Genomic DNA, 13,526 nt, shown 5'->3' with positions numbered 1-13,526 from the left:
GCTTTTGCTTGCCTGCAACTGTGTCTGTTGTGTAAAGAACTGGTTGGTCTTACACTCAGTGTAGACAATACAGCACTTTCCTTTAAAACTTGCCAAAAGCCCAAATAAAAGAGACAACTCTGAAAGCAAGAAATTCTCATAATAACATTACGCTATTAAATGTGCAGCGTGAGTTAAATTTTTATTCTGCAGGGTTTCAAAAATTACCTGCCCTGTTCATTGTCACTTCTGTCTTCTGTCATTCTGCTTCCCACTGGGGCCAGCATGTGGAACGGTCATCTCCCACCACACTCCTTTGTGCCTGAATAGAGCAGATGATATAATAGCTGTGATTTACACTTCTCAGTCATATTCACACAGCTAAAATAGAGGTGCTACCATCAATACTGCTGCTCAGCGCTGACTGCCAGCCTGCTATTTAACACCAAACGGTCAAAAACACCATTTGTCCCGGATCAGATTGAGGTCAGGTGCCGTATCGTGAGAGTTGCGTACAAATTAGTTATAGGTATTTTTTGTTTGCGATAATGATGATCGTCAGGCTCATTTCGGAAGAGTTAAGAAACCGAGCGAGCTCGTGTGCTGCCTTCCTTCGAGAAATGTGATTAGTATGAGAATGAAAGCCAGAGCATTTTCTTTTTCTAGCATTTCCAAGCAAGATCTTTATAAAATATCTTCAGGGTCCTCTTGAGTAACAAGACTCTGTGGTGTGGGCTCTTCTTGTTTTTAAAGATGCCATTTGGAATTCATGACCAGGACTCCATATGCAGATTTGGAAGGGCTTTGATTAAAGCTCTAACAAGCACTTGATGGTTGGGGATATCACATTTCCTTTTGTTTTAATGCACTCTGTTAGGCTCACTCACAGTTAATAAGTCACAATCAATCTACCTGCTGTACGCACTGAGGCTTTGTAAGAGCTTAACAGGACCCCTGAGAGTTGGAATAATTTCACTTCTGAAACCAGCTGACAGTGAACGCACACGTTGATGTTTGCGTCTGTGTGGGATTGCAACAGCTTCCATTGTATATTGCTTGTGTACGAGGGTGTGAGGGAAGAAGAGAGACTAAGCGAAGGCTGTCAAATATTGCCCGACTGCAAGACAGGCGCCGCTGTATGTTGTCTCCTCTCCGTCTTCACTTGAAAGAGTCAGTGCAGTTGCCTTGAGCTAGAGCAGACGTTCCCAAAGCGTGGGGCCCGCCCCCTAGGGGGGGGCGCAGAGCCATTGCAGGGGGGGCGCGGCATGAAAAGGGAAAAAAAACCAAAAACAACAACGCTTGGACACTGCTAGCACGGGCGCCCACACAAACGCAAAGCAGGAGATGAAGCATCGCTGATGTTTCCAAACCAACTTAATTCTAAGCCAAAGACTAGAAAATATGGTGAAGCAAATCTTCCCTTTCACCTGCACAAGTGCCGAGGTAGGTCTCCCTGCAGAATTGGTTTTCCCTTCGTTGGGAGCAGCGCTGGGCTGTTCAAATCACGGACAAACAGGATCCCACATTCTTGATTTTTAGTTCACAAACACTTCTTGTAATGACTAACTACTCCTGACATATTGGAGATGTTTGCTCTTTATACAGTAAAGTTAAAGCGGGATACAAATAACATCAGGTTGATCCTGCCACGATTTGTTCCCCCGGTTCAAATCACGGACAAACAGTATCCCACAGCTGTTTATGTTTTTAAACCCATTTTGCACAGAGAGACATTTTTGAAAAATGTATTGACAGCAATGTTGAATATTATTACACAGGAAAAAAAACAACTACATGTAAAATAATTACACCGTGACGCCTCTGCCTTTGTAAATGGAGGGACAGTAACTGTGTGTGTATATGTAAGCATGTAAAACCTGCATATAGTCAGATTAACAGTATTTTGTCTCTATCTGCCATTCTGCAATTCATCTCATGTAAACAATAACGTGCACACAGCGTGACGTGAAAAAAGGCACATACCTTTGAGGTTGCCTGAAGAACTCTGTATTCCTCGTCCACACGTAAACGCAAAAAAGGATTTTTAAAAAGTCTCCGTTTTCGGTGATTCGAAACGCCGTTTACGTGTGGACGAAACAGCTGCGTTTTCAAAAATACCCGTGTAGGTGCGGACGTAGCGTAAAAGAGTTAGTAGTTTATTTTCTTACTACCTGCAGATTACTTGTATTTGCTTAATTGTTTACTAAATGTTTGAGGTGTGAAATAAACCGCAATGGAGCAAAATATGGGTGTGTGTGGTTGGAGGATGTGTTCGTGCGTGCGCGCGCACGAGGGGGGGCGCGAACATTTTTCTTGTAAAACAAGGGGGGCCCAGCAAAAAAAGTTTGGGAACCACTGAGCTAGAGTATCATATTTGATGACCTCACAAACAGCTCCTTCTCAATCCTTTTACACCTTCTTATTGGTCAAGTGATCCAGGCCTTTGAATGCAAATGTTAGAATGACATCCATTGTAATTAGATTTGCGCAAATGTGCACAAACACCAAATGCCACATTCATATATCAAAGGGTCATTTTTAGCATTTTAGCAGGAATAGCAGCCTACACTAACTATGAGCTCTGTGATGGGTAAAGTTAAATAGGCCCTTTTATGGTTTCTGTGTACTGAATGTCTTTGCTGAAGGATGAGACACAGCAAACACGTGCTGAGTTGAGACTCAGAATGCATCATTGCTATTTCCTGTTCAGTAACATATTAAGCTGGCATTTTAGCTGCTTTAAGGTTGATTGAATATATCATTACATTCAGATTTGTTTCTTTTGATTTATTGTAAGCTGCTGTCTGTGTCTGTATGTAGATAACATAGCAGGTTATTGGCTCTCTTCCACATTGTGTCTTTTGTCCTGTCTCCCTTCCTTTCTTAGCCTTAGCCTTTCTTCCTGTTAAAGGGGAGTTTTTCCTTCCCACTCTTGCCAAGTGCTTGCTCATAGGGAGATGTTTGATTGTTTAGATTTTCTCTGTATTATTTTAGGGTCTGTCATTTACCTTACAGTGGCAGCCACCCTGAGGCAACTGTCATTGTGATTTGTCACTATATAAATAAAATTTAATTGAATTGAATATTTGTTTTAAGGCTAGGTAGTGGCAAAGCTTTACTAATAGCAGTACTGGCCATTCTACATATTTGTGCTCACTCAGATGAATTGCTTCCAACTTTTCACTTTTCACACTGTGTAAATGTTAACATGCTACTTTACCCCGCTGAGCAAGCATGCTTGGAAGATAAGCATTGTATCTGCTTAGTGACTGTGAACATATATTAGCAACCTCATTGGCACTTTCAAATTGCACATTCATAATAAAAGCCCGATTGCCACCTGCAAGTGGTTGAAAATGGGATGGTCCATTTAGTACACTTCCAAATAACCCTAGTCTCTTCAGGACATCTACTTTTCCCTTTATATTTCGATTCAAAACACAGAGGTACCAGGGGTTCTTGCATTTTATTACTTCCAATGGTTTTTCACAAAGTAGTACTTGAGGCAGTTATTTTTTTTGTTCTAAACTGTTTTTTTATGAAGATATTGCATTTTTTTTTGCCTGAAACAGGCAAATGCTGCAGCAGACACTCTCCAGCATAATGTGGTAAAGGTTACAGGGCAGAGTCAATTGTTGTAATTGTGATGAAATTTGATAGCAGTAGGACTGGGGGAAAGAGTGGGTTGCTAAAGTGCTGGTTTGTAGAATAAAAGGCAGAAAGACCTTTATTCAAAGAATGGAGTTATTGTGCAGAAGCTTCCTTAAGCACATCTGCATTTATTGAGCACTGTTATCGTTGACGTTGCAAACGATCGTCCTGAAAAGCTTGAGTATTCAACAATATGCATGCATGGTTTTTCTTGTCAAAAAATCAAGTTAGCCTTGATATTACTCAAACACTTGCTGTTGCACCACAGGTGTGCTTTGCGCCTCTGGCCATCAAATTATCAATTGTGTCCTGTCCACAGTTTGTATGTTGTCTCCACTCCACTCTAACCAATGAGTGGCAAAAATGAGGTCTCACACTTTTACCTCACACCTCTAACTTTCTACTTTTAGACTATACATCAGTGTATAACCCACCAGGTGGATTCCAGCTTCTTTCCCACGAGCTGTGCTTTTGGATCTGTTGACGAAGGTGCATAAAGTTGTTCCATAGCAATTCGCCAATTTAGGGGTGTGCAACCTTTCAGACACAAATCTGTTTCCAGATAAAGTTTAAGCTTGTTGATGTTTTTGTTCAGAAATGCTCTTCACTTCAAAAGGCAGCATATTCCTTCTGTCAGAATTCCTAGTCTGATCCTTCACTCAAAACACAAAGCAGCCAAATGCAACATTGAGCAGGCTTTTCCATCCCTATCTCAAAAAGATTAGAGGAACACGCATTTCCTTCTTTGAGCTCATATTTCAAACTGTGCCTTCTTGTCATTACTTAACCACTCTTGGAGCAGTTGTTAGAGGAAAAATTAGTCTGTGAGCTACATACTGTAAGTAGCAGCTTGGATATCATGGTCCCAGCTTATGTTTTGGAACCACATATCAGATGGTCACGACTAAATAGCTCCATAATAGGATCACTTAGAATCATCTCATCATTTTTTCCCTGTCTTCCAGGTCCTTGGCTCTTTCTTTTCCCATAGCATTAGCTATGAGTGTAACATCTGTTAGAGAGGAGAAGTGTGAGAGACTGAATGTAGTTCACTTTGTTCAGTGGTATGTCTTTGGAGAGCCCCTGAAGAGGAGACTTTTTTTTTTTATTTGTTTCTTTCAAGATGAAATGTGCATGTGTGTCTGTGTTATTGAGAGAGAGACAAAGAGAAAGAGTTGATGTCACAGCAAGTGTGTGGAAGGCTTCTTTGAATTTCAGGAAGGTTTGATGACAATTTGACAGAGGCTGAGAGGACATGGAAACAAATCCTTTGATGCTGACTGTCAACAAAAGACTTCTGCCACATACAAATAGCTGTCTATCCTCTCCTCTCTGTTCCTCTTCTTGTGACTATTTCTCCCTTTCTTTCTTTCTTGCATCTTTTTCTTAAATACTTATTAGATTTTTTGTTTTGTTTTGCTTTGTTTTTTCCTTTATGTACTCCACTGCTGGGTGAACAGATACCTACTAGGTCTTTCTTACGCTGCAAAATCAACAAGAACTGGCAGCTAAAGCTAACACCGGCACCACAGGCATGACACAATGAGTGATGAAACAATAGTTTGTTGATATTAGTAGACCAGACGTGATGGGTAAAGGTAAAGAGGTGATTCCGGCAGTAACAGTGGCAGCAGCGAGTAGCAGTATCTCCTTGCAGCACAAAGAGGCTTTGCAGGCTGTGTTCTCAGCTGCTACAGGTTGCATATAGACCGAAATAAAAGAGCGACGGAGCGGAAATTTCTCCCAATTCCTAGAGATAAGAAGGTATTGTTTCAGCAACTCGTGAGCTTTTTGTTGGAAATGTGTGAATTTAGATTTGCTCAACAAAAACAAGAAATCTTTTTCTCCCATCCTCTCCTTTTTTTCCCCCCCTTTGTATTTGAGGCGCATTCTGCTGCCCATTTATACAAGGCAGGGTGACAAAAAGAATCCCGAAGATTAATTAGAAATAGTTGATGGGGGTTTTGACAGTGTTTGTGCATGGACAGTTGGGAGGCATGATACCCTGTTGGTGTGGTTTGGCAGAATGCCATTGCAAAGTTTGTTTGTTTGTTTCTCTTTTTATTTTTTTCATTTTTTTGGTAGCAATTGTTCAAAGACAGAAAATATATGCAATTGCTATTTCTTTGAGTGGCTAATTGCAATTTTGAAAAAGCTCTCTTATCTCTGCATTTTTTTTGGTTTTTTTGTTTTTGTTTTTCTTGTTCAGGAGTAGTTTTTGAAGTCATGCCAAGTTCCTGCGTCTGCATAATGTAACTGGAACTTAGTTTAATATGGTTTGCACACTATATCATCTTTGACACATGTGTTTATCTGTGTACATCTCTGTTGGGAGCCAGAATATAAATTTACATCTTACACGTGTGGCCGTGACAGTGTCGCCACACAGGATATCAGGCTGCGCTGGTTAAGCCCTGCTTTGCTTTCAGAGCTTTGCTTGTGTTCATAGGATTAGCGCTGTAATGCCCAGTGGTCTTAATGGATAAATAATTGTCTGTTTTAAATTTAGCTACATTTAGTTGTGCAATTGAATTATTTCTCCACAGGTATGGTCGTTACTAAAAACAACATTAATGTGATTACAATCATGTGAATACACCATGGTTCCATAGAAGCTATCCAACTCTCCACATACACTCACAAGACATTTTATTAGATACACCTGTTCAGCAGATTGTTAATACAAGTGCAACTCCATGGTCAAGGATACATACTGAAGTTTAAACCGAGTCTCAGAAAGAAAGGGGAAGAAAGGCTTTGTACTTGGTTTTTCTTGTACTTTAAAAACAGCTTCACTACTCGAGAACCAGCTCTAGAGTTTACAGAGACTGGTCTGAAAAAATTGTAAGAAAGACAAAAATGCCTTGTTGATGCCAGAGGTCAGAGGACATTGACCAGGCAGCTTTGAGCTAAGAAGAAGTAACTTAAATAACCGCTCCTTACAACAAAGGTAGAAGAAAAGCATCTCTGAATGAAAGTACATGTTGAACCTTGAAGCAGATGGGCTACAGCAGCACAAGACCTCACTGGGTGCACCTCCTGTAAGGTAAGAAAAGGAAACTGAGGCTACGATTCTGACTGCTCACCAGGGTTGGACACTAAGATAATACTGCTCGATCTGATGAGTTTTTATTTCTACTGCAACATTCAGATGGTAGGATCAGAGCCTGGTGTAAACAACATGAAACATGGAGCCATGCCGCCTCGTATCAGTGGCTCGGGTTGGTGCTGGTCATGACATGGTGTGGAGGATAATTTCTTGGCACATGTTGGGCCACTTAGTACCTACTTGAGTATTGTTGCTAACCATCATAACCACAGTGTACCAATCCTCTGAAGGCTGCTTCCAGCAAAGTTAAAAGTGTTCACTGTACTCAAATGGAGTACACAGTCTCCATATTTCAGTCCAATAGAGCACACTGTGGATGTGGTGGAACAGGTGATTCTCATCATGTATGTATAGCAGGCAAATCAGCAGCAACTGTGCAGCTCTATCATGTCAATATGGATCAGAATCCAGCACCTTGTTAAATCTATGCCATAAATTATTCAGATAGTTTTGAATACAAAAAGGGTTCAAACCAGTACCAGTGAGTGAGATGATGGTTTGCAAACAGGATAGTTTATGCGGCAAAACTTTGGTTATATAAGATGTAGGTTCCAGTCATCAAAATGTGTTTTTTAAAATGTTACAAGTTTGACTTCTGTGCTTTATGCAATTGAGTTTGTTGTATAAAAAATTTAAAAAAGAAAGAAAGTAAAAACAGAAGTCAAATAAAGTCTGGGTATTTGTGTTTCCCTTTTTTTTGTCATTACATCGTAATATTCTTCATGCAGACTCATGGGCTGCATTTGTGACTGAGGACAGAGTGGGTAATACTTCCAGATTATATCACTTACTTTCAGTGAGCTGGACAATTAGGAGCAGTGATGGGATTTGTGTGAGTATCAAGCCATACTTGAAGATATTCTGTCTTTTTTAAGAATTCTCTCAACTCTCCAAATGCCCTGTCGGATTGCAGTGTGATCACATTGGGCCGTGCAGAAATGGCTGAATTGGAATCTTATCTTCTTCCATCTTTCCCATTACGGACAGATTGAAAGCCCTGCAGCGGTGCTCTGGCCTGGTCCCCAGTCAAGACCGCTTTTTAGACTGCAATTTGACAGCTTCTAAAAATGTCACATTTTGTTGTTAAGATGCACTGCCAAGCACTTGAGCCATACATGCTGTGGCATCAGCACCAGTTCTGTTGTGAAGCTTCGCTGACCTTCCCTTCACTCCTGGGCATCACCCCTGGCACTGCCTGTCTCCTGGTGTCAGTATGACATTATGAACTTGAAGAGCCTGATGTGTAGCAGTAGGCACAAAGCCACTTTTTCAGCTTTTCATCCCACTCAATAGACTCGATACTCAATAGACAACACTGTGAGCTCAGTACTTATAAAAGGAAGTGAAATGGAAGGCTGATAAATGGTATGCGGTGTGCTCACTCCAGATATAAAAATTCATGCAAACAGCAAGTTGTTTCTTAGATTTGTTTGTTATTAATTATAATCAGTACAATAAAAACATTTAGGTTTATTCTCATATAGTTTTATTCTGTTTATTTAACACAGAGAGCAAGACTGAGTTTCTCTTGCATTTTCCATAAATACCATTGTATCATTAGGACTGTGCTAGGTAAAGAAGTGTGCTAAACTACTGACAAAAGAACAGATATAGTCTCATAAAACATATCAAAATATAAATCAAAATACCCTTTTATCAGTTTTTACATCTACTTCTTCACTTAGCGTCTAAATCTAAATCTAACGAATCTGTTAGATGCTTTTCCAAAACAGATAGGTGTTACAGACTGAAAATTAACAGTATGGAAACATCTGGGTGAAGGAGAGGGGCCGTGTAAAGAATGATTTGACTCATCAGTCAAAGCAGAGAATTCTTGTAGTGCCAGAATAACATGATTACTTGCTTCAGTAGCTTCCCTTGGTGAGTGGTTGTTGGAGGTTGCTGGTTTTCACCGGGTGAAATCGGTTGCAAAAAGGGTGCTGAACCAAAAACCTCTTTGCCAACCATTAGCGTAAAACGCAATTTTCCCTACTAAGTGGTTGTCTGGAGTCACCGAATGGTTTGTGGGCATGAGTGATTGGGGCTTTAGAAATCAGTGAGACTGCCAGCACCTCCAGCAGACACTCACAAATGGTCAGGGAATACTCATTTTTCCCTAGCGACTGGCAATTGCTGGATGGTTGTCAACCAGTCTCTAGGCTTGCGGTGTGGTGCTCTAATCAATAACATTATTAACACATTGCGTTGTGTTATCATGCCAGCTTCAGAACATATATTTATAAGCTTATATATAATATTATCTGTTTTTAGATGAAATAATAAAAGACAAGGCTAAGGAGACAAGTTGAGATATCTTTATTTGTCTGTCTACATAAGTTGTTTTTTTGAATGCACAGATGAACATCTTTATGCTTTAGTATTTTTTCATTTGGGCATATGGGCTAAAGCTGCATCTCAGACACTCTCGGGGGCAGCACTTCACTGATATAGGAAGTGTGGGGGGGACCCCTGCTGTCCACCATCTGGGCAAATGGCAGGTCTTCATGCCAGCGTGGTAGCCACCGAAGAACGAGGGCACAGGGGCATTGCAGGAAGCTCCGAAGACAGACAGAGGGGGCATTTGCAGACACAGGTCATTCTTTCTCGGTAAAAGAGCCACTCAGTAACACCTGTGTTCCCACTCCCCTCTGCCCCACTTCAGACGTTCTGTCAGAAAGCCCATGCTCAGCAGAACTACAGGCTCCAAACAAAAGACTTTGCAGGCTCGGCAGAGTGTGTGCAGGTGAATAACAATAACCACTCGTTCAGTTATTCATATATTCATATGTGTGTTCATATTTAGCCTTCACTGTGAGGGTGATGAATAACGCTGGCTGAGACTGTGCCACACTGACAGAGGGAAGCGCTGGCTCAGTTTCTGTCTTCTCTTGCGAAAGTAGTTACTGGGCGAGAAAGTGACAGGGCAACTGGTCAGACTGTCCTTTGTGGGTTTAGTGTTGGACTTGCTGGGTAGGCATGTTTAAAGAACGCCGCTCCTAATGAGGAGAAATCAGACTTGGCTTAGCAATACAGCAAGAAAGTGAGAAAGAAGGCTGTAAGATCTGTGCGGCAGGCCCCTTATGTCCAACTGATGGATTAGTCGTTGAGGGGTTCATAGAGGCCCTCAGATTCAGGCAACAACTACCAAAGTACTAATAGATACTCTCGCATTATTTGCTGCCTTACCTCTCCCCAGAGAGGTTCCATACCCATCTTCTGTTAAGCGTTAAGTGAACATGTTCAACCCCGCACTAAAATCTCTCCCCCACGGCTATGGTCTCAGTGCACCCAATCCTTTCATCCTCATATCTCTCAATCCAGGTAAGGCTTGGCTGGAGACCAGTGCTCTGCTGAAAAGGAGAGGCCTTTGGCTCTGCAATCGATTTTTGTAAAGCAGAATATACAGTACGAGTGGCCATGTCGAGCGAAAATGTAAATGGACCAAGCTCTGAAACGATCAGGTAGCCTCAGTGTGCATGGATCAGGGAGTATGTAAGCACGAGATAGCATTTACCCCTGGTTTTAACTAAAGCACTCAGACATTCTCCTCTCTGCAGCCCTGTAATTCCCTCTGAGTGCTCGGTGTGAAAGTGAAGCACTGTTATCAGCCCCTACCAAATGCATTAGACCTCCTCTGACCGCTGAAACAGACCACCTCGTTGTAGATCATTCCCTCTGTACTGAATAGAGGTGATGAAGAAGCTGTAAATTAGGACAGTATAGTTTCATGCTCCATATGATTACTTCAACCCTGCACAATCGCTTCCTCTCTGTAATTTTAAATTAAATACGATATATGGCTGTCAGTGAATAAAGAATAAATTGATGGTATTACCTGATGTCACCCGCGGTAATAATGTATGTTGATGACACAGCAAACTTCAGACCACTTTGCACTTTTTCTGCATGGCATGTGAGCACAGAGCAAGGTTGTATCTTTTCAGAGTGCAGAGTGGAGGTAGTTGATGGGACTGGCTGTATGAGCTGTGGACTTCTTTGGGTTAAACATTTTCTTATTAAGAATGTTTATGCGTGGAGATTTGCCATTGCTTTCTTTTGGTGTGTGTGTTTTTCTGAATGCTGGCATGTGTGCAAGAGAGAGAGAGCTGGTGGCAGATGCAACAAGTAATTCCTGAAACACGGTGGTGTCTGGTGTTTTGTGTGTTTCAGATAAGGTGAGCCATATTCCTTTTTAATACTGGTTTAGACACCTCAGCTGACACTAATGAAATAGGTTGTAAGGTTGCCTTACAATTAGGAATCACAGCATAAATCACAATACTATAGTATCACAATGTGTTGCCTGTGATAACAAAGGTATCACAACAAAATCTTCACACAAGATAATCTTCCAAAATATATTGCGTTGCTATTAATTAAGAAGGAAAAAATACCCCGTAAGAGGCAGAAATTAGGATATGTGTTTTAAATTACTCCATTGGGGTATAAAATTGTGTTGCAACTGCAATTGACAGCATATACAAGCAAAAATCCAAATTTCCTCAATGCAAAATATTATTTTAATAATAAAATAACTTATTCAACTTAATTTCCTCTAAATTGCAGTGTGTTAAACGACTTAGTTAAGCAACTCTGAAAGTAAAGTGTTCTAGTGTTGGAAAGAGGTACAGATAATCAAATCAAATGTTTTACCTTACCAAAGAAAAGCAAGTGTGATGGATTTATATTAAAAAAGTAAATGTCACGTACTTACATCATTATCCAGTACCGTATTTTTTGGACTATAAGGTGCACCGGATTATAAGGCGCATTAAGGGAAACAAAACAGTCAGATAAGGTAAACTTTATTCAAAACATTCACAATAACTCTCAACACTGTTCAGTTGTAACACATAAAATGCAGAACAATACACTCACTTTTTCAGTTCATTCCTCTTCAAATCCATCAAATTTTTCATCTTCAGTGTCTGAGTTTAACAGTTGGGCAATTTCGGCATCGAGCATGCCCGGATCCCCTCGTCATTGTCCGAGTCAGTCTCTTTGCTGTTACTTAGCTGTTCAGTACGTATTTCTCCACGAGGCTTCTAACTATGGTTGCCGTAATGCTAGACAATCCATCAAGCGGTCGGGCTTCGTCACTTACCAAAGTCGGACTAAAACATTTTGACAGATTTTAGAGCACCCTGTACCACATAAAATCGGTTCGAGGTCAGTAAGCACAACCAGAATTAAGGTGCACTGTCGATTTTTGAGAAAATTAAAGGATTTTAAGTGCGCCTTATAGTCCAAAAAATACAGTATGTTTTAACTTCATCAGATAAAAATACATGCAACCACTTCTGTTTTTGACTTGTCTCCATAATTATATAACATTTTCTGCAACTCTGTTGTTTTGGTTATTTTTTTCTGGTGTTGAGCCAGATTGCTAAATTTCAATAGCATTCCATTGCTACTATTATTTCAGTGTTGACATCTTCATAGGTTTTGCATTGTTGCCATGCAAAAATAGCATGTGAATAAGTAGCACCACATTACCTTTATACTAAGGAGGAGGTCAAATTGGATAATGTCAAGGATTATTAACCCCCCCCCCCCAAAGGAAAAAAAAACTGGCTAGCTAGCTCAAAAGCTGAGAAATGGGGGGGAAAGCAAAATGTCAGCTTTGTAAGCCACATAGAGCAACTCTCACTGGTTAAAGACACAACAGTCTTTTACATTTTATATTGTTTTATAACTAAATCAGAAATGTCTGTCAGAATTAACACAGATTTGCAGCAAATGTTATGTATGTCCCTGCAAAGATTGTTGAGTAACGAATCATTGCATACTGTGCTCTGGATCTCTTACATTTTTTCCTTAATATTAAGCCATTTCTGAGTGTCTGTGGACCTGTAGCGAGAGAAAATGACAAGGGGGTGGATTCCCTCCCCTCCCTATTCAAAACAGATCTTCAAAAGTAAATAAACTCCCTCAGTAGATGTTTGGATTGGTTGAACTGTATTGACAATCTGTTAAAGTGCAGAAAAAGGGCTTATTTTCTCTTTTGTGGAATTTGACAGTGATAAAACTGGATTGCAGCAATAATGGCTGTCATGGATCAACACCTAGAAACATTTTACTCTGCTGATGTGGACATGAATGGGATCCAAAGTCATGTCTCCCTCTGGCTGACTGCCAGGACCTTCACAGGAGCTTTAATAAATGGTTTGTACCAGCAGACGGTCCTTGGTCCGTATGTGTGTGTGCGTGTGTGTGTGTCTGTATGTGTATGTAGGTGTGTGTTTGAGCGTGCATGTGTCATTGGGGGTGTGTGTTCATATGCCAGAGGGATTTTAATAAGAACTAAGTGGGTAAGAACCCCCCAGAGGGGAAGAAAGACCAATAACCTACAGTAGTGCTTGGTGCTACTAAAAGGGTTGAAGGAACACTGAAGGGGAGGAAGCAAAGGTGTACTCGCCATTTATTCGCAGCACCGGGGTGCACATGAATTATTCAACGTGACATTCATTCATAATTAAGTTTTTTAAATGGATAAATAAATAGACAAAAGTGTAGCAGGGGAACGCGTTATTGCATGACACATATATACAGTGTGTGGCTTCGCGTCGTATTTAACGACAATGCCAAAATGTGCATTTAATAAGGGGGAAAACCACAGCCAGTAAAAACGTAACGCTTATAAAAGATCAATGCGAGTGGAATGAGAGGGGTGGGTTGGCAGGGGAGAGGGATGGAGAAGTGAGTTCAGTAGGTGGGCCGCCTCAGGCGCAGAGATTGGTAGTTGGACACCTCACACAAATGTAGCAGCTTTGAGACCTTAAACAGA

The 13,526-nt window shown here is 40.8% G+C and overlaps 1 protein-coding gene across 12 annotated transcripts in view; it reads left to right on the top strand.

The window, feature by feature from the left end:
- The window catches only part of msi2b (musashi RNA-binding protein 2b), a 261,495-nt gene that overhangs the window by 104,944 nt on the left and 143,025 nt on the right, over positions 1 to 13,526 (top strand). The window lies entirely within an intron of this gene.

Source organism: Neolamprologus multifasciatus, chromosome 10 (genome assembly GCF_963576455.1).
Source record: "Neolamprologus multifasciatus chromosome 10, fNeoMul1.2, whole genome shotgun sequence".
NCBI lineage: Eukaryota > Metazoa > Chordata > Actinopteri > Cichliformes > Cichlidae > Neolamprologus > Neolamprologus multifasciatus.
The sequence above is the reverse complement of the archived record's forward strand: the minus strand, read 5'-3'. Positions and strand labels throughout refer to the sequence as shown.